General features: G+C 32.4%; 1 protein-coding gene and 1 pseudogene across 2 annotated transcripts in view; one reads left to right on the forward strand and one right to left on the reverse strand.

Moving 5' to 3' along the window:
- The window catches only part of SNX29 (sorting nexin 29), a 692,162-nt gene that overhangs the window by 188,355 nt on the left and 480,779 nt on the right, over positions 1 to 23,028 (forward strand). The window lies entirely within an intron of this gene.
- LOC127545946 (endophilin-B1-like) lies at positions 20,710 to 22,409 on the reverse strand (annotated as a pseudogene).

Consider the following 23,028-nt stretch of genomic DNA (forward strand, 5'->3'; position numbering starts at 1 on the left):
ATAGATTTAATGAATTTTAACAGGCTTTTATTTTAATCCCGTCTCTTTGTTGCTTAGCATACCTCATGATTGGCAATAACATGTCTACATATGGCAGTCTCCATGTGTCTGGAATATTGTGTTTAGGTCTGGCTGTGTCATCTTTTAGGCAAAGCATTGATAAATTGGAAAGTGTTTGTAATGGACCATACTTAAGATCATGTCATATAAGGAAAGAACTGGTTTTGATTAACCCAAAGAAGAGCAGACTTAGGAGAAACACAGTAGCTACCTGAAGTATTTGAAGGACTATCATATGGAGGATAGTTGAAATGCCACTTAGCCTGAGAGGACCAGGTCAAAATTTCAAAGGGGCAAATTTTGTTTTGTTCTATGGAAAAACTTCATAATGATTAGATCTCTCCCAAAGTAGAATGAACTACTTTTAAAAGCCAAGGTTTCCGCCTTACCACTATTTTCAGACAAAAGTTGGATGGTTCCTTTTCAGTTGTAGAGAAGATTTTGTTCTTATATAGATTGTCACCATCTAGAAATTTTCAGGAGGAGTTATCAGAGAGAGTACAAAAGATTGTCATGCTAGGAAGCTAGGAATACTGAGAGATTCTTGTATCCCTTGTTTTATTACTGTTATTTTAATGCTAACAAGGCCCCTTCTAGCTCTGAGATTCTGTGATTCTTTAGAAGTCCCAGGTCCACATTCCCAACCCTCTTTTCCATGAAGAGGAGAGCTTTTAAGATAACTTCTGTTATGAGGGGACTGGTCTCTTTTTTTCCCTCTGTGTCACATTCTTCCCCTAACAAACTTTCTGACTCTTTCTTGAATTCTGCTTCATTTTCTTGGATTGTCCTTCCTCCACATTTCTTTGATATAGTATTTATTCCATCTTAAAAATTCTTATGTCTCTAATAAGTTAAAGGTTAGAGTGGCATTCTTTAAGTTCTTTCTCCTTATTCTAAGCTTAAGTATTTGTTTGCATCTTCAACATACATCATTGGTGGCCATATTATGTAAGAAGTATGGAATATGGGAACAGTGGATTGATCAGTAGACCCTTGGAGATCACTGTGCTTTTCTTATATCTTAGGTAATGTCTTTTCTAGATGGATCTGAGGAATTCTTGTGGTAATTAGGAAAGAGTTATATTTCTTTTTCAAATCCTGATCCAATGCTTATGTCTATGGTAATGATATATTATCCTTTAAAATATTTTCTATCCTCAGAGCTTGAGTTCTCTGCCTCACCCTTTCCTGTCCCTAGGACTTAGAGATGCCAGCTAGTTTGCACAACTATGCCATGAAATTATTGAGTAGTATGCCCACCCACCTTTGGCTATTTGTTTTCCCCTTTCCTTAAATCAAATCCTTATGCCAAATTCTTTGGTATTTTGTTCAGAATATTTAATGTATGTCTGCATTGTGGCAAGAAGACAAATAGTTTATTTTTAAATTGAAGAAAAATGCAAAATAATTTGTGTTCTAGTTATGTTCTTTTACCTTTTTCCTTAGACTCTAAATTATAAGCCTGATCTACTGCCTAGAAGATGGAAATGTTAGACTCTGCTTCATCAGAAACCTTTATATTAAAAATAGAGATGTTATGTATAAAATATTACTTTTTATCTTTCAAAAGTGAAAGTTAAAAATATTTTTTAAAAGGAGAAATTATTAAGCACTGAACCCAATGCAGCATATTAGGATAGAGTCCTGGAGTCTGGAAGATCTGAGCTCAAATCTCACTTCAGACACTTTACTGTAAGGTGTATAAATGGCTGTAAGTCATTTAACTCTGCCTCAGTTTCCTCATCTGTAAAGTGAGCTGAAGAAGGAAATGGCAAATCACTTCAGTATCTTTTCCAAGAAGACACCAAATGAGACAGAAGACTAACATGATTTAACAGCAAGAATAAAAACCAGACACAGATTTTGGTAAAATTTGGCAGTGTTCTCCCTGGAAGAGAGAATTGTCTAGTTGAATCTTGTATGTTGCTATTCCTGTATCTAGTTGATAATCTGTAAAGAAGAGAATTGAGTGAGAGAATGAAAAGGCATTTATTATATACCTACTAGGTCCTAGACTAGGGAATATAAATATAAAAATAAGGCATTACCAACTTTGAAGGACCATACATTCTAATTGTGTCTAATGTGTCCGATAGTGAAAGACAAAAATAGGGGAGTATTGGTCAGGGAATGGCATTTTGCTGGTAGTGGGGCAGTAGAGGAGAAGATGGCTAGATTTGAAGTACAATTGGGTCTGGAGGTAGCTAAATACTGTGGTCTCTCTTTAGGGAGAATGAAGGTATTCAGGGCAGGATTTACCTCTTAGTTCCTTCTGGGCATGGTCTCTAGAGGGCTGTTTTGTATAGTATAGGAGAGACCTGGCTGATTCAAATAGATAAGTGAAGTGAATGAAACAAATTCTGTTTAGGTCACTTCAACATATTGAGAAAGATCTTGATGCTGATAAGTGGGGGTTTGGATTTTGAAACCTCCAGGTTTTCATATTACCTAGAATAAATCAATGTTTGTAGAAAGATCCCTGGCCAGGGAATATGAAGAGTAGAAATTGTATGGTTAGTGATCTCCCTGGTGGGCCACAACAGGGTTGAGTACATAGTCTTCTAAGTTCTTTAGTAAAAGAAACTTTCTGGTATTTGTCTACTACTAGTGACCTATTGTAGCTCTTAATTCTGGTTTTGGTTTTCAGAGTTCTTAAGGTTTTTATTTTGATTCCTACCTGTATTCTTGTTTTGAATTTACTATTTAACACTGATAATTAATTAATAATATTATATTAATAACAATAATAACCACAACCAACACTTATGCAACACTTTAAGATTTGCAAAGCACTTTACATATGTTGTCTAATTTCTTCCTTAGAAACTTGGAGGCTATTCCCCATTTGCTTGCAGGTCCACTTCATTGGTTAAACTTCCACTCCCTAGGATCCCAAATTAATACATGCACTCCTTTCTCCAATTTTTTAAGAAGGTGAGGAATGCATAAGTTCAGATAATAAATGGGGAATAGGAGTTTTAGGTCTAGGTCAAGTATGGGGAATAAGTATTTGTTCTCTTTTTCTTTCTTATATAGAAACCTTTAGTCTGTATGACCTTTTCCTTTCCTTAAGCTTCAGAAATAAGAGTTGTAATGTGTATCTGATTTATAGTCCATCTTTTTTTAGTACAGGTTCTTTACAGGAACTTCATGTTCTGATATAGTGCAAAACCAGAAATGTGACTTTAACTAAAGACAGTATTTTTACAAAAATTTTTTACTTTTCAAAGTCTTGGGAATATATATATATATATATATATATATATATATATATATATATATATATATATATATATATATATATATATCTGTGCTATCATAGATAGTAAGTCCAAGAAAATTTTGAAAAACTCAGGCCATTTTATTTACTTATCTTGGGTATAGGATTTCCTGGAATTTGTAAGATTGAATTTTTCATCTTAAGGCTTAAAAAAAAAAAAATTGATGAAGGAGTCTAAAACTCTTTAAAAACAAATGCTGAAAAATGGGCATGTCATGTAAACTCCTAACCAGAGTTTCCTCTTCTCCAAAGTAGGAATAAAACATGTATCTTTTTAGGATTGTTGTGAGACTAAAAAGAGTTAATTAGTCTCACATTTTTATAGTGTTTTAAAGTTTAAGGACTTTATATGCATTATATCATTTGATTATGCACTGTGAAATATATGCTGTTGTTAATCCAATTTTAAAGATGAAGAACCTGAAACTAGAAAGGTGAAGTTATTTATTCATAATCATACATCTAATCTCAGTGTTATGATGTTTTGCAAATTTGAAAATATCATCATTATTATTATTTCACTACTTTTGATATGGGTGATATAGATACTAGATGATGGTGGGCACCAAAAGTTGGGGTTTGGTCCTGTGAAGATTTCGCAATGGGAAAAGACAGATTTATTTGGGGAAGATTACAGATAAAATGAAGGAATACAATAGACCCCAGGAATGATAAATATGAAATAGAGTGGGAGAACATATGAAAAGCGAGTACCTCAATGGAATTCACAATTACCCAGCAGAAAAGGAACATTGCAGGAGGTAGAGGCATGTCCTTAACTGGCAGACTAAATCCTGAAAGGGACATAGCACTCTAAAAGAGTTAATTATCTATAAGAAGAAGTGGGATCAGGAGAGACACCGCAAAGTATGGTAGGGTTACGACATACCATGTGGCATGGGAAAGAGTAAGGGGAAAGACGCCATAAAGCAGAGTGCTGTGGTGGACTGAGCCAAAGGAGGGCAGCAGCTATGGGATGGCCCATAAGTAGATTTTATAGGGAAAATTTTACCTCAAGGACATTTATTAACTTGATATTTTTCATTATATATTTTTATATGTACTTGTTTTTTCCCCCATCATTATGTAATTAATGGGGTTCTGTACTATTTGCTTGGAAACTCTGAATTATGTAGGTTTTGTCTTTTTAGAAGCTCAGCTTCTGACTTTTCACCATTCAGAAAACATATAACTTTGTTTTCTTCTTTGTGCTTCTTTTTAGTTGGTGATCTAAAAAATTTCTCATTTTAAAAGAGCCTGGCATTCCACAGCCTACCAACAATTTGAACATTTGGGTTGTTTTTGTCATTTAATTTTCTTGTTTTAGGCAATGAAATTTGCACGGAATTTGTTTATTCATATTTTTTGACTCATTTCTCACATAGTTCGTATTTCAGTTTGCATTGACATCACTTGAGTGAATCAGACATTTGTCGTGCTCACAAGTCCTTTGAGGAACTGATAATGAATATTTTTGTGAGAACCTTAGAAGAGATATTTACTTCTATTACATGAAAAAATGAGTTATAAATATGTTTAGCAAGTAGGTAGACATGCAATTTTTATTTTGTTGTCTTCTTAGCTTTATGCAACTAAATACTTCATTAAATTATCATGTAGAATATTTTACTTTTTGTGAAACTTCATTTTTAATGCCTGCAAACATCTCTTTTAACTGAAGACAATCATTTTTACTTCTCTGTGATTTAAGATTCTCAGATATTTTTCTAACTGTAATAATCTAATAAATAGAAGTAATAAATGTAACTGAGTATAAAAAGGCAATATTTTAAAATTACTGCTTAATACCTTTTAGTGATATGAAATAGATCAATAAAATAATACATAACATAGGATTTGTAATAAGAAAAACTGGAGTTTCCAGTTCTTTAACACTGACTTTAATACTTTGTCACCATGAGCAAGTCACTTAAATTCTGTTTGCTCCAGTTTCTCTGTCTTTAAGCAAGAATAATGATATTTACATTATTTATCTCATATTTAATATCACCTTGTCTAAAGAATTAGTGAATGAAATGCTGGGCACAATCAATTGTCAAGTTCAGTCTTGTCGCTGATATTAGTTATTTAAGTCTGGGCAACTTGGTGATACAGTGGATAGAGCACTGGCTGGATTCAAAAAGATTCATCTTTGTAAATTCAAATCTGTCCTCAAACATTTATTATCTGTGTGACCCGGGGCAAACCATTTAACCCTGTTTGCCTCAGTTCTTCCTCCATAAAATGACTTGAAGAAAGAAATGGCAAACCACTCCATTGTCTTTGCCTAGAAAACCCGAAATTTGGTTATGAAAAGTCAAATGTGATTGAAAAATTACTTAACAGCAAAAAGAAACTGCCTACTCATTCATAGATAGGAAGGTCTCCAACTTGACCAAAAACCATAGATCTTTTAGATATTCCTACTTCAACAGTTTGTTGTGAGGAAAATCCTTTATAAAATCTAAAACTGCATATAAATATGAGTCATTCCTATTGTTCAGCTTATTGTGTCTTACAAGAAGCAAATCTGGCTAAGCCCTGAAAATAGTAGTAATTGTGAGAACCCAATCTATTCATCTGAATTGGGTCACTGACCCAAGTGACTCTGAGGTGGGAGAATTATATAAAAATATGTATTGTTGATGAAAGTAAATTATATTTTAAAGAAAAGCTAATATATAATAGGTAAAATGTGTCACTTTGAGAATCTAGATTTTCTAGTCAGGCAAAGAATTAGAATTTTAGTTGGGCTAAAAAGTGGTATCAGTGATATAGGAATTTCTTTCTTATTATGAGAACTATATTTGTAATTCCAGCAACACCATTTTTCAAATATCTGTCTTTGGTCATAAGTTTTATTTTTTATTGTTTATTTTCAAAAATTTTATTTATTTATTTATTTTTATTTTTTATATATTTTATTTTATTTTCTAATAACTTTATATTGACAGAATCCATGCCAGAGTAATTTTTTTTTACAACATTATTCCTTGCACTTGCTTCTGTTCTGATTTTTCCCCTCCCTCCCTTTACCCCCTCCCCTGGTCATAAGTTTTAGATGATAGAATCATGAATTTAATGTTTGGAGGATTATAGTTTAACCTTTAAATTAAGAAATTCTTTATGATTCAGTTTTCTTATGTGATAGATGAGGCTCAAAGAAGTGAGTCACCTGACTAGTAGTCACATAGTTAACAAGTGTCAACAGGAAGATTTGACTACAAGTCCTCCTGTCTAATAGGACAGGCCTCTACCCACTAAACCACAATACACTTTAAGATACCCTAGGGTCAGATGTTGAGTAATTACTTTTTACTTTGATTTTTTTTTTTTTTTACTAGCTCTAGCAATCACAATAATATATAATGATAATGATTCTCAGAAGCTACAGTGCCATCAACAATTGTGATTACATCATTGTTAATGATTTGAAATAACTAGTTCTGGCCAAAGTGCCTCTTCCAAGCACTTTCTGTTGAATTGCTCTGGATTTTGGTAGTATAAAGCCACTCTCATTTCAATTAATTGATTTAATATTTTGTCTTGTCTTCAGGTCATAGCAATACTTAAATGATGGTAAATATAGCAGAACACATATCTAAATGTCTTGGAGCCCCAAACCAGTAATGCTATTTCCCCCCCTGACCTAAGTCTTTGAGCAACATTTAATCGCAGTGACTAAATCATCATTTGGCAAATTGAGTAAAAGTACCTTCCCTCTTAAAAACAATTGATGCCAAAAAAATAACAGAAAATTCTTTCTCCCATTTACTTTCTTTATTAGCTTCTGCCTATAAAATTGATGAATTGCTTATTTTGAAGTATGATTCACTCTTTCAGAAACCAATCAGCAGTCATTAAGTCTTTGTGATAAAATTACATAAGTTGTTTTCCATTTAATTCTAATTTTACTAACTGGCCAATTGGTGACCAGAGACAAGTCTCTTAGGAAAAATTGTAGCCTTGTTAAAAAATTCATCTTCCATTCAGCCATTTATGTATTTAGCAAGGTCTCTGTAGGCTAGTTTCTTTTTGTTTTTCATCAACTTCCAGAGAAGATGATAAGAAATCTGATCCAGGTCTTATCTATGTTAATAATTTTGTCCTGGGAATCATTTGACAGCTGCTTAAATCAAGTCTATCCATTCTGTAGTGTAGTTATAATGCTTAAACTTACCTCTCTGGAAAGAGCTAATCATATTTTCTCTGCCTTTTTTTTTTGATTGTTCTAAAAGGCTAAGGGCACCCTTTTGTGATCACACAATTCTTGAGGACAAACCTAGTAGAGACTTATCAACTTGTTTTGCCCATGCAGGCCTTTGTGTTGATTTCACATCATTCTTATGAATAGAAATTGTTTCGTTTTTAATAATTGTATCCCCAAGTATCATAACAGAGCTCATGACATGGATTAAACACTTAAATTTTTTTGAGGGGGTATACATTAATTATTTCAGCCTCAATTGGACAGTTTGGAAACTAACATGTTTCCAACATGTCATTTCAGTTGTGCCCAATTCTTTGAGACCCCATTTGAGGTTTTCTTGGCAAAGGTTCTGAACTTGTTTCCCATTTCCTTCTGCAGCTCATTTTATGGATGAGGAACTGAGGCAAAGAGGGGTAAATGATCTGCCCAGGATCACAATAATAAGTGTACAATAGTGCAAATAAATTTATGCTGCTTTTGGATCTTTTTTCCTAATTTTCCTAATTACTTTAATAAGAGAAAACACCAGTACAAGAAATAGAGTACCTAAATATACTTAGGTAAGAAAAAACTGTTCACCAGCCTACTGACATGATTTACATTTCTTTCAGAGCTAAAAAGGGAATGCCTATTTCAGTTTGCACAAAGTGAACATACATAGAAAGCAGGTAAAAATCTGTATTACAAGAGGACAGAGTAATTTTTCCAGATGGTGGGAGTAATTCGGTCTGAGATTTGACAAGAAATGAGGGGTGGACAAGGCATCAAAGAATTCAAGAGCCCAGCACAATAGGAGTTGAAATGATCACTTATAAAGATCAAGATTAGAAAGAAAGTTAATTGAAAGCAAAATTGGGGTAAAGGCTTAAGAATTACTTAGGAAAGGAGAGATTGGGGGTCTGATGTGATTAAAGTAGAGGGGAAGGTCAAATAATAAATTGTGATCAGATAGAGGAGTATCGGCATTTCTATTTCAGAAATGATTAAATCCAATGTGAGTGTTACTATGCATAGAACAAGTGGTAACCTTGCACCATGTTACATGTCACAAAACATTAATATGTTTCAATGGCTTGGGAACTCACCTGATTTAAATTCCATTGAAAAAATCTGTTGCTTATTATCAAGGCTGAATTTAGAAAAAATGGATTGTCTGTCAAAGGTACACTTGTTAATATACGGTTCTCTAAAAGTAAAAAATTTGTGATGAAATGTTTCAAAATTTTGTAAAATCAATGCCCAATCATGTAAAATAAGTGTTTGCAATGAAGGAAGACACATTTCACATTTTTAGGGGCTAAATTTTTTAATCTATTTTAAATTTAAATACAAAATGAAAAAAAAAAGTACCATGTGCACAGCAGAATGTAAGAGAGGATTCAATATAAAACAGTAACTGTCCATTTCAAAAAAGCCTATATCTTAAACACTATCCATTCTTTTCAAAGCTGCTCAGCTTTGTAGGTTTCTTTTTCTTTGCTGTGTACTTTTTATTTTATTTTTCCCATCTCCCTTCCCCCCTCCAAAGGTGGCTACAATTAAATGTATATCTATATAAACACAGATATGTTTGTGTTTATATATATATATATATATATATATATATATATATATATGCATTTTTTTGGATTATACATATACACCCATGCACATATGTATAAAACTGTACTATGCTTATTTCTAATACTTGCCCATCTTTTTCTCTGAAGTTAGTTAGCATTTTCCTTCACAAGTCCAAGTCTTTCCATGTTTTTCTAAATTAGCTCATCATTTTCTATACTATAGTGTAGTATTCTAACCCAATCATATCTTATCTGAAAGATTGTCTATGAAAGTCTCCCCTCAATTTTCTGCATTTCTTTTATTCTTGGCTGCATAGGTTTTATTAATATAAGAAAAATTCAATTTAAAATAATCAAAATTATCCATTTTATATTTCAATAGTACTCTCACATTAGACTATAGTTTATGATATTTGCTTCCTTTATATCTTTTCCACCTGGTTTCATTGAAGTTTCTGACCCTTTGTTCTTCCCAATGAACTTTGTTATTATTTTTTCTAACTTAGTCATGTAATCATTTAGTAATTTAAATGGGATGGCATTAAATAAATAGATTAGTTAGGTAAAACATTTTTTTTATTATATTGGCTTTACCTATTCAGAAACAATAAATATTACTTCTGTTCATATAAAATTGTTTCATTTTTATATTCATATAATTTCTGTGTTTGTTTTGACAAGTATACTTTCAGGTATTTTATGTTCTCTAGCTATTTTAAATAATATTTATTTTCCTCACCCTATTTATATTTTATCTCTCCTCACTCCTCTAGTTTACTTCTGCCTTGCTGTCCGATTCCTTAATTTACCTATTTCCTCTCCCATCACCTTGCCCTCTTATTTATTTCTGAATTTAGAAGACTTCTGTACTCTTCTAGATATATATGATGTTCCCTTTCAATTCTCAATGAGAATAAGGTAATATTTCAGCTAATTAATTCTTTTTATCTCTTCCTACAGTTTTATTTTTTTTAGAATCATCCTATCACATTGAGCTCAGCCGAAGCCTTTCTTTCAAGCTATCCAAATAATGACAGTCATGAAAATACTGATATTTTCATATAAAAGAAGTAAACAATTTCTCCTTTAGTTTAGTCTTTAATGTTTACCTTATATTTCTCCTGAATGTTATATATCAATTTTTTTCTTAAATTCAGCTGTTTTTTGAGACAAATTCCTGAAAGTCTTTCAGTTGATTAAATGTCCCTCTCTTCTCTCCCTCCCCTTTCAGGAACATATTTAATTTACTGGTTAAGTTTAGGCTTGGTCTTAACCCCAACTCTTTTGCTCTACAGCATATAGTATTCCAAGACTATAATAATAAAGACTAATAATCCAATTTAAATAATTATAAATTTTATTGACAGAAGATATGCCTGGGTAATTTTTTACAGCATTATCCCTTACATTCACTTCTGTTCTGATTTTTCCCCTCCCTCCCTGCACCCCCTCCCCCAGATGGCAGCAGTCCTCCACATGTTAAATATGTCACAGTATATCCTAGATACTATATATGTGTGCAGAACCGAACAGTTCTCTTATTGCACAGGAAGAATTGGATTCAGAAGATAAAAATAACCCGGGAAGAAAAACAAAAATGCAAATAGTTTACATTCATTTCCCAGTGTTCTTTCTTTGGGTATAGCTGCTTCTATCATTAATCAATTGAAACTGAGTTAGATCTCTTTGTCAAAGAAATCCACTTCCATCAGAATACATCCTCATACAGTATTGTTGTTGAAGTATATAATGATCTCCTGGTTTTGCTCATTTCACTTAGCATCAGTTCATGTAAGTCTCTCCAAGCCTCTCTGTATTCATCCTGCTGGTCATTTCTTACAGAACAATAATATTCCATAATATTCATATACCACAATTTACTCAACCATTCTCCAATTGATGGGTATCCATTCATTTTCCAGCTTCTAGCTCTTACAAAGAGGGTTGCCACAAATTTTGGCACATACAGATCCCTTTCTCTTCTTTAGTATCTCTTTGAGGTATAAGCCCAGTAGTAGCACTGCTGGATCAAAGGGTATGCACAGTTTGATAACTTTTTGGGCATAATTTCAGATTGCTCTCCAGAATGGTTGGATTCGTTCACAACTCCACCAAGAATATATCAGTGTCCCAGTTTTCCCGCATCCCCTCCAACATTCATCATTATTTTTTCCTTTCATCTTAGCCAATGTGACAGGTGTGTAGTGGTATCTCAAAGTTGTCTTAATTTTCATTTCTCTGATCAATAGTGATTTGGAACACTCTTTCATATGAGTGGTAATAGTTTCAATTTTATCATCTGAAAATTGTCTGTTCATATCCTTTGACCATTTATCAATTGGAGAATGGCTTGATTTTCTAAATTAACTGGAGGAGGAAACTCTTCTATCTTTAATAATGAGGCTATTAGACTACATTTTCCTATCTCTTTTTTCTTTCTGCTGTCTGGTATTTTTTTATTATAGCTTCTCAATTTGTATAAAATTGTTAAATAAATTCATATTAAATATGTTTTGGCAAACTGCTTTCTGATTTTGGGAAGACATTTGAAAAGAGAAAAAAAATTGAACAAAATAATTTGTTTGAAAATTATCAGAATTCTGGATTAAATTGTATCTGCAGCATCTGTCCTATGATCCTGATGAAATATTAATCTAGGAGATGTTTTGTACTCAAGAGCAATGTAGAGAGACCTCAAAAAAAAGATGTTTCAGACTATTAATGGTAGCATAAGAAGACCAAATACTTGACAGTTTCACATATCCAGAATTAATAAAATAAAAGATGCTTTAGGAAAATGATGTGTTATTAGTTTAAGCATTCAAAGACTTTTTATAGAATGTTAATTGTAATTTATATAGATAAGCTCCAGGACTGAAAAAGCAAAATATACCCCAAAATCTAGACTTTTTCCTCACCCTATTTATATTTTTTCTCTCCTTGCTCCTCTAGTTTAGTCAGTAGAGCATATTTTTTTTCTATTTGATACTAGCTAAAATTTACACATAATGGACAAATTAAATGTCATTGGGAACCCTGAACAAAGGGAACTCTTCTGAAATGATATGGAGGTAACTTAATGATGAGATAAAGGTTTATCTTTAATATTTAAAAACATTCATCACAAAATGTAATCCCTGAGAATTTAACCTAACATTAGAAATTTTTATTATACCATGGGCATGTGTCACAATATCAAATGCAAAAAGAAAGTTAATGCAAAAGGAAAACTAGGGAATAGTAGTAACATGGTAATAATAGTAAGGACAATTTATATTAATGAAGTATTTTTGTAGATTAATTAAATTTTATTGTTAGAATTAATCTTAAACATCATCTAGTCTAATCTCTTCATTTTATAACTGTGAAAACTGAAATCTATAGAAGTCAATGGCTTAACTTTAGTTAGGTTTTGTATCAAAAATTTTGTGTAAAAAACAAAGTTTTGGTCAAGTCTCTTGACTCCTAATTAAATATATCAGGTGCTTGTTAAATTGAATAGATTGTAGTTATACAAGTGGTGTGTGGTTTTATTGCATTTATAGCTGAGAATTTTGAAGGATTATCAGAGGTTGTTTATCCAGTTTATTGTGAATTGAATGGCTTTGAAGTGGACATTTTTGAAATTTTTCCATGTAGGATTTGGTATGTTTGAAATGAAAAAGAAATGTCTGTGATTTGACCCAGGGAATGAAAAAAATGCCTTTGTTACTGGCTAGCACTGGGTATGGTATGAAGGATAGAGTATTCTTTTATTCAAGGAATTCATACTTGAATGTTATATCTTAGAATCTTAGGGAGACAAAGAAGAACTTTCTTAGCTGTATCAATAGTTACATCTGTTAACAGTCACTAGCAATTGACTTAATTTTAGACATTTATAAAAGACTGAGACTAGACCTTCCAACAACCATGTTTAAAATTTTTTTTTAACCAAAACAGGAAATAAAATAGATATTGTTAACATGAGTGCAATTTAATCTGGAAAAAGGGGTTTGAAATTCTTGATTGTTGAAAATTTCTTATATTCCCATACTGAATAATCATCATTATTATTATTTTATTTTTATTATTATTATTTTTAAAATAAAATTTTATTGACAGAACGCATGCCAGGGTAATTTTTTACAACATTATCCCTTGCACTCTCTTCTGTTCCGATTTTTCCCTTCCCTCCCTCCACCCCCTTCCCCAAATGGCAAGCAGGCCTATATATGTTAAATAGGTTACAGTATATCCTAGATACAATATATGTGTGCAGAACCGAACAGTTCTCTTGTTGCATAGGGAGAATTGGATTCAGAAAGTATAAATAACCCGGGAAGAAAAACAAACATGCAAGCAGTTTATATTCATTTCCCAGTGTCCTTTCTTTGGGTGTACATCCTTGATCAATTGAAACTGAGTAAGATCTCTTTGTCGAAGAAATCCACTTTCATCAGAATACATCCTCATATAGTATCGTTGTTGAGGTATATAATGATCTCCTGCTTCTGCTCATTTCACTTAGCATCACTTCAGGTAAGTCTCACCAGTCCTCTCTGTATTCATCCTGCTGGTCATTTCTTACAGAACAATAATATTTCATAACAACCACAATTTACTCAACCATGCTCCAATTGATGGGCATCCATGCATTTTCCAGTTTCTAGCCACTACAAAGAGGGCTGCCACAAACATTTTGGCACATACAGGTCCCTTTTCCTTCTTTAGTATCTCTTTGGGGCATAAGCCCAGTAGAAACACTGCAAAGGGTATGCACAGTTTGATAACTTTTTGAGCATAGTTCTAAATTGCTCTCCAGAATGTCTAGATGTGTTCACAATTCTACCAACAATGTATCAGTGTCCCTGTTTTCCCACATCCCCTCCAACATTCTACATTATCTTTCTCTGTCATTCTAGCCAATCTGACAGGTGTGTAGTGAGAGTTGTCTTAATTTGCATTTTTCTGATTAATAATGATTTGGAGCATATTTTCACATGGCTAGAAATAGTTTTAATTTCTTCGTCTGAGATTTGTCTGTTCATATCCTTTGACCATTTATCAATTGGAGAATGGCTTGATTTCTTATAAATTAGAGTCAGTTCTCTATATATTTTGGAAATGAGGCCTTTATCAGAACCTTTGACTGTAAAAATGTTTTCCCAGTTTATTGTTTCCCTTCTAATCTCGTCTGCATTAGTTTTTTTGTACAAAACTTTTCAATTTGATATAACCAAAATTTTCTATTTTGTGGTCAGTAGTGATCTCTAGTTTTTCTTTGGTCATAAATTCCTTCTTCTTCCACAGGTCTGAGAGGTAAACTATCCTATGTTCTTCCTATTTATTTATAATCTCATTCTTTATGCCTAGGTCATGAACCCATTTTGACCTTATCTTGGTGTACAGTGTTAAGTGTAGGTCAAGGCCTAGTTTCTGCCATACTAATTTCCAATTTTCCCAGCAATTTTTGTCAAATAATGCATTCTTATCCCAAAAGCTGGGGTCTTTGGATTTGTCAAACACTAGGTTATTAAAGTTATTGGCTGTTTTGTCCTTTGAACCTAACCTATTCCATTGATCAACTAGTCTATTTCTTAGCCAATACCAGATGGTTTTAGTAACCACTGCTTTATAATATAAACAGATTTTAGATCTGGTACAGCTAAGTACAGCTAGAATCAAATTCATTTGATTTTTTTTCATTAATTCCCTTGAAATTCTTGACCTTTTGTTTTTCCATATGAACTTTGTTGTTATTTTTTCCTATGTCATCAAAACAGTTTTTTGGGAGTCTGATTGCATATTAAATAATCTAGATAATTATTTTGAATCAAGAGAAGACAGTGAAGTACTATGAACAATTTGCTATTTTGAATGAATTAGTGAAAAATCAACAAAAATGAATTTCTTTAATTCTGTGTGCCGGGTAAGATAGTCACTGTCTTCAAAGAATTTAATTTTAATAGTCAAGACAACATATAGAAGAGTTTGGTAGTCAGGGAAGGGTGTTTTGTTTGGCAATTCATAATCTAGTAAATGGAGCCATAGGTATTGATTGGAATGCTCTTTCCTGAAGCATTGGCTTATTGATTTGATTTTAGTATCCAGAGGGAGAGGTAAAAGGATGAGAGTTGGGAACCCAGACCATGGTCTCTTTAATTAGATTGATTGGGAGGGTGCAATGTCAAGCAAGGCAAATGACAAGAAGCTGGCTAGAGTGTAATGTGGAACATTGATTTTTCCCAAGTACCTTACTAGGCAGATGTGTTGTGAATGACTGAGAATCTCATTGAGTATGTTCTCAGGTTTGATGGCAGTGTATCATTTGCAGATAGTAGTTTCTGAAAGATCTCATCATCTTTAGGGGAAAATGTCAAACACTTTTGGAAAAAGAGGTTTTCATGGTTCATTTGTTTCATGGTTTATTTCTCATGGTTCATATTTTATTTTGATATTGTTAATTGGATATCATTGAATTAAGTTATCTTCTGTGTTTGCATCTAAGAAGAAATTTTAAAATAGCACATGTACACAAGATCCTTTATTGGAAGAGAACCTTTAAGATAAGTTTTGCTTTACCGAATAAAAATTTTTCACAATCCTTAACATTAAACAGCATATTTTCTATATCTTCCAGTCAATTGTATGAGTCTGAAGATATAATCTGTTATCGAAAATCATCTGAAATTTTGTCCATTATCTTATATTTTATGCATGCATAGACCATTGTCATAGAGATTTTGTAGAGCAGAGAACATTGTAACATGGTTCTGTAGTCGTCAACATTTTTGGTTCCTTTTAAAAATTTTGTCACCAATCATCATTTTATTGTTAACCATTAGCATGCAAATGTTTATCAGTATGTCTGACTATTGAATTAGTCCTCAATGTTTTTGTAAGTATAAATACATAGAATTTCTCAAATATTTATTCTAGTATAATTTTTTTTTGAATTTTGTGTTTTTTAAATCTATTTAGTAAGGAAAAGTTTTGCATAAAATTGAAGTACATATTTATTCCTGTGCTCAGTTTAGTGTTATTTGGTGTTGCTTAAGTGGGGTTTTGCTGGGAACTTGAAAAGGAGCAAAGTGGGAGGGTGTGTGTACATGGTAATTTAAGAGGAGGAGGAGACAAAAAATAAAAAAAAATATGGAAAAGCTTGTTTTGAGGGGGATCAAAAAGGACTATTTTATTATTTTTTTTAAATAATAGATTTTTTATTTTCAAAATATATGCAAAGATAGTTTTCAACATTAACCCTTGCAAAATCTGTTCTAGATTTTTCTCCCTTCCTTTCCCCCACCCCTTCCCCATGACAAGTAATTCAATATTTATCAAACACATACAATGATTCTATACATATTTACACATTTATAATGCTGTATGATGAAAATCAGATCAAAAAATAAAAAATGAAGAAAATAAAAAGCAAGCAAACAACAAAAAGAGTCAAAATACTATATTGTGATTCACATTCAGCTTAGGGGTAAGATTGAAGCAAAAATTATATAAATGTGGCTAGATAGAGCCCCAAGAGTCAAAACATTTCTTTTGTTTAAATACTGTCATGGGCTAAAATAATTAAATGATTGATCATGTAAGGCCTGTGTTCATGTAGGTTTCAAATACTGGTGCCATTCTAACCTGGCTAAGTAGGGATTCTTGTGATGGAACATTATCTACCTTTGTGGCTTGGGAGATCTATTAGCATTACATATATAAAATAATTAGAAAGGATTGGACATATTTAAATATATTGAATTGCTTGCTGTTTAGGGGAAAGGGGTAGGGAGAAGGGAATAAGAAAAAATTGGAACACAAGGTTTTGCAAGAGTGAATGTTGGAAACTATCATTGCATATATTTTTAAAATTAAAAACTATTATTACAAATATTTGTAAATACATTTAATATTTTATGCTTAAACTTATTTTTACCTTCACTTGACCCATTTTGTAATTATGGTGTCCACACCTTTGTTGTTTGTTGATACTGCAGAAAAAGTAAGTCTGAATTGGCATGATCCAGTGTAGTAAGCATCCCAAGGAGTATAGAGATTAAAAGCTTCCCTTGCTATCTTGTTCGTACTACCAATTAATCAAATGCTCCTTCTGTCAAGAAATAACTAGGACATTTCCTTTCCATGGCTCAGGTTGCTTAAAGTAAGTTAAATAAGCAAATTGTGGAATACAGTTCTGCCAGATAGCAAGTGGCTGCAGTTTTCCTTTTGACCTTAGCAAACCTAGAAAACTGCCATGTCTGTGTAAAGATGGCCAAAAAAAAAAAACAAAAAAAAAAAAAACAAAAAACCTTATCTTGATAAGTAACTCTAGGTTTTCATCTGTGACCTCTGTAAAACAAAAAGTTCTTTAGCACCTCATTTTCATCATTCCCATCAGCTGCCGGGAATATTTGTTGCTCAGCAGAGGGAAGGTGGATGGCTCTAACAATGAGTTTTAACCAACCATGCAAACGTACAGGCTCTTCAATTGACCCACTTCAGGATAGGAGAGAGAATTAATGATGACAGGCAGACCACCTTATGTGGCATCTACAGACTTTCAAGGAAGCATCTGAACCAGTACAAACAAAAGCTCATTTAAAAACAGAAGGAATAGATTTACTTTACACAAGATTACACTGTTGCTGCTTCACAAATAATGAATAATAAATGGGTTAGATGTTTTTTGGAATACATGAAAATAAAGTTTCCATCATGGGGCCTGTTTAAAGCTGCCAAGTTCCCATTTCTTAATTATAAATATCAGCATATTTAAAAATTTTTTTCCTCTTTGTTTATTTTAGATCTGGGACTTTTCAAAGAAAGGTACTTTACAAATTCAAAGTCATTTAAAATATATTTAAAACGTAATTCCTTTGCCCCAGATGTTTATGAGTAAGTAAACAATTTCTTGTCCACCTTCCCCAAGGTGAATAATTAGGATAGTAGAAGAGAATGCTGATTTTATATTAATTTTTTTTTCTTGTGTAACTTCAGGAGAAGTGATTTGAGGAAAAAAAATTGTACTGATCAGTTTTTAATTCTCATTTTCATGTTTTTATCTAAATTATTTTTAGAGGCAGAAAAATGCAAAGAACACTGGACTTGGAGTGAGGAAACTTGATCAGAACTATGCTAATCCAGTGCTGTGTTGAATAATGGCATCCCTTCTTCTTTAGCTAGATTGTACTAGGCGCTATCCTCCATTATCTTCTAATTTAGTCCTCTTTCAGTGTCATTGTTCATACTGTTCTACATATTTGTAATGGACTCAATTCTCCATATAACATGGATCTAGTGAAACTCCTTCATTCCTGCAAGGCACAATTCAAAAGGCATCTCTTTCATAAAGGCTTACTTGACTCTACTGGTGAATTCCTAAAATTCCTTTTTAGTGGTTTGTCTTGAGAGGTCCTTTGCACTTGACTCATTTCTCCTTGTCTCATTACTTATTTATTCTCATTTCAGATGTCTTGTATTCACAATTTTCAGAAACTAGGAGCTATTAGAAGTTATAACATTATAGCAACTCTTGTTCAAAGTCCATTAGATGCAGTGAATTATTGCATCTGGTCTTTTGGGCTATCAATATTCATTCATTTCTACAGTTGTATTTTGCTGTAATGGTTTGCATGGTTTAATGGGTAGGAATAATAGTTGAGAGATCATCTGTGATACTTGTATGTGTTGGCTAAGACACTAACTTCTCTAAGAATCAAGCAAGACTTAAAAAAAACTAGTTGTGATGTGTTTTGATGGAAAAAATTTCCAAACTGTTGAAAAACGAGATTATGTAATCTTAAAAAAAAAATTAGTCAGGTCGAAAAGATGTATGAAGATTCGGGCTTATGTTCATTGGGTTGAATTGCATTTGTTGAATTGGGCTTTTTGAAAATTGATAATTTATGTATGGTATATGTGGTAACAATTAAGTACTTCTAAGTATAGCATTAATCCCAGAACATCTCAATTTTCATTCTTGTATAAATTCTTGTATAAATAGGAGTATACAGGATACCTTTTGCAGAACTGAATTTACCTCCTTAGTCATTATAATACCAATCAAGGAATCTATCCATGATTGTAATAAGTGGAGGTAATTTGTTAATAATAGCACAAGCTGAATCATAATGGGTCAGAATTTATTGACAGCTCGAAACTGATTAAGATAGTTATTTCTGATAAAATATTTATTTTGTTCCCATCTTTTATAAACCTTTACTTCTTTGGGTTAATATTATAAAGTACTACTATTGATAATGTTTTACTATTGGATTTCTATTTCCTCAGTGGTCTCTAAGCCTACTCTGCCTAGTGAGAGTCTTGTAATCCTTTGGAATGAGTTTTATTTTTCAGCCTAGCCTTTATAAAGTTTTTTTAAAATTAGATTTTTAGGTATTCTTTACTGACTTTCTTGTATTTAGTGACTTTACCATGCTGGGACCCATGAGTCCAGTACTGACTCTTCTTAAATTTAGATATTTCTTTTTTTTTTCTGGTCTTTCAATAATTTTGAATTAGCATTACATATCTATATCTGTAGCTATATCTGTAAAAAGATACCTCTCATATTCTGGGAATACTTTTCTTTTCCATCAAAACAGTCTGCTAAATAATAATACTAATTACATTTTGTTTTTATCTAGCACTTCTTTTTTTTTTAATTAATTTATTTATTAAATAACTTTTTATTGACAGCTATCTGGCACTTCTTGAAGGACTTTATAGATTTTTCCTCCCACAGTAATCTTTACAACATACCCATGAAGTAGGTTGTCAGGTATTGTAAACTTCAGAGAACCATGATCGTTATTATGGTAATAATAATAAAACATGTATGTTGTATAAAGGACTGCTTGCCATCTAGGGGAGGGGGTGGAGGGAGGGAGGGGGAAAAAAATCGGAACAGAAACGAGTGTCAATATAATGTAATTATTAAATAAAAAATTAAAAAAAAAACATGTATGTTGTTATTCTCAAATGTTATTTTATATTTAATATGTTGTATATGTTTTCAAAGCAAACATTCTTATAGTATGAGTGTTTTCAAGCTATTGTTCAATCTTTCCAAGTATTCAGCTTAAATAGTGAGTATATATTTATAAATAGTTTCTCCCTTATGCTTGTATTCTGACAGTGGATAGCTTTCAAGCGTGCTGTCCACATTGCAGTTGGGAAAATCAAAGTGAAGAGGTAAAAGTGTTTGGGCAAAGAGGATAGAGAACCCATATTCTTTTTTTTTTAAAAGGCATATTAAATTCATTTTACATAAATAAGGAGGCTTTCTTTTAGTGAAAAATTCAGTAGAAAATATCTGCTTTTGATTTATTTTACTCAAAAGTAGAATCTACTTGTTAGTAAAAATGTTTGTAGAAACCGAATCCTTTAGGAAAAACATCCTTAAGAAAACAAAAGTAAAAAGCTCTTAACACCAAATCTGAAGCAAGAAAAATTTACCATGCAACATTATTGGCAGAAAAGCCCATTTCTAATGGCTAGTAGTTCCTGAGTTTCTTAAGACATTAACATGGAAGACACTTAAAACTGCTTTACATAGTTAATCATATATTAATATAGTATCATAACTGGTAGTTTGTCTAAATGCCTTCTACTTAATTGAGCAGGTGTAAGGTAGTGATTAGTCCTTTGCCCTTTTGATTTCCCTTTTCATCCATCAGTCACTCTGAATCCGTGCTGATCTGCAAGTAGTGATAATTCATTTTTGTTTGCAACTTCATAATCATATGATGACAAAGCCTGACTTTCCTACTTTCCACTGGATTTCTTCAAGTCATTGAAGGCAGGAATAACATCTGTATTACTTGTTGAAGGAAAGCAAAAGGTGGTAACTGCAAATGATGAGGAAGTGAAGATATTTAATATAAAAGTTGTGGAAGACTGATTATTGTCATACAAAGACAGATGGAAAATTCCCAAGTTGTTTTTGCAGGTCTAGCATGTACTGATAGCACTGAGCATAGTAAGTCATCTGGGCTTCCATAAAGTCATTCAGGCAGCAAAGATGATGTGCATATATACTAGTAATTTCTTCCAGAAGGAATCTGGTAATCTCTGCTTGATTGTCAAATTTATTCTGAGTTATTCTTAATGGGTATCCATATTCTTGACCAAGAGTTTCAATTTACGTTCTTCCTAATTCTTTTGTCTTCTTAGTAGTTATTTATTGTAATTTTAATTTTTAGTGTATTTTATAATTGAAGCTCTTGTCCTAATATTGCTTTTTGGGCTAATAGCTCTATGATAAGAGATTTTTCTTATTTTCTATCTCTTGTATATTTGGCTATAAATGTTATTATTATTATTTTTTTTCTTTTACCAATGTAAATTCTAAGCTTTTAGAGGGTAAGGACCATATACCTATTCTGCCTGAATGTCTTTTTTTTTTTAAATTTTAAAAGAACATTTTATATAACAGTTAACCTTTGCTCTACAATTCACACAGAGCAGTGGAACCTACAGGGTTAACACAGCTTATCTAGAACTGAATGAAATGGTAGTGGATTTCCACCCTAGAAATGCTGTCTACTCTCCTGGAGCCCTAAAGATTTTTTCTGAGGTGCTCTTTTTCCTTTTGTTGTTCAAGAAAACATTCTTTTTGTGAGGTAGAGTAGTAATGGAGTATTAATTTGTGAAAATTTTTTGCTGCAGTCTTGTCTCATGTGCCATGGAGAGTGCTTGGATACAGGGTGTGTGTGAAATAAGAACAGAATACAAAATGGGGTTCTAAGATTAAAACATTACAGTTAGTACATGTTGCATTTAACGCCTTTGGGGAGGGGTTTATCACCTATAATTAACTATTTTTATGAGTGATTTGATATGTTCACCTAATTTTCCTGGCCTTGGCTATGAAATGGGGAAAACAGCTTGCTTTGCAACTGAATTTACCAGGTGGCTAATCAGATGGAGTTTATAAAAGAAATAGTATAACGATAGAAATATCAGAGTGCACTAACAACCAGAGAAACTTTTTATGTATTTCTCTTTCTGGGTGGCAGAAATTAAAAATTGCATAGAAAAATGTAACAAAAGGTCAAGGAGAAATTTAAGCAATTGCATTTTTTATCTGCTTAGTTTTCCCACCTTTATAGGAGAAAAAATACAAAGGAGAGTTAAACAATATTTATTCCTTGTGATTGATAGAGGAAAAAAGCTGTTACTCAATTTCCCGAATTTTCTCAATTTTTCTGTATAGGTTAAACTCATAAACATCAGCATTCTGCTGATGATTATGACTTGTGACCCTCAGAGCAGTCAGATACTGATTATCTGGCCCAGTGGAGCTCATCATGCTGCTCTCTAGCTGGCAATTAGGAGTCCTAAGAAAATAATGGAAAGAGGTCTTTTTTGGAGATGGAAAAGAGTTTGGATTTAAGAAAAAATTGTAAAGGAAGAAAAGCAAGTACAAAGATGGTAGGAAAAGTCTGAGAATAAAGTTGATCAGAAAGGAAAGATATTAAGTATTCAGGTGACCACAGTATTTTCATATATTATCAGGTTAGTGCTTTGAATATCATCATCCTCACTTTATAGAGGAGGGAACTTAATTCAAATTTTTCTTCTGAATGTCTTAGTTTTTTGGGACAATGATGTTATCCTAATCAGTATTAATTGGCAGTTCCTCCTTAGCCACCTAAATTTCATTCCATCCACTCTTCTCCATAAGATTGCGTCCTCTGTTATGTCTCTTCTTTTACTAATCTTCATTTTTCTCCCATCGCCTGGCTGCTCCTTTACCTATTCATGTATCTCCTATCCTTAAAAAAATCTCGAACCTTCCATTGTGGCTTATTATTGTCCTATATCTCTCCTTGAATTACCAATTGCTTATTTGACATATATATTATGCCTATATATTATATTATATATATCTAGATATTAGATATAAATATATAGATATAGATTATATT

This window comes from Antechinus flavipes, chromosome 1 (genome assembly GCF_016432865.1).
Source record: "Antechinus flavipes isolate AdamAnt ecotype Samford, QLD, Australia chromosome 1, AdamAnt_v2, whole genome shotgun sequence".
NCBI lineage: Eukaryota > Metazoa > Chordata > Mammalia > Dasyuromorphia > Dasyuridae > Antechinus > Antechinus flavipes.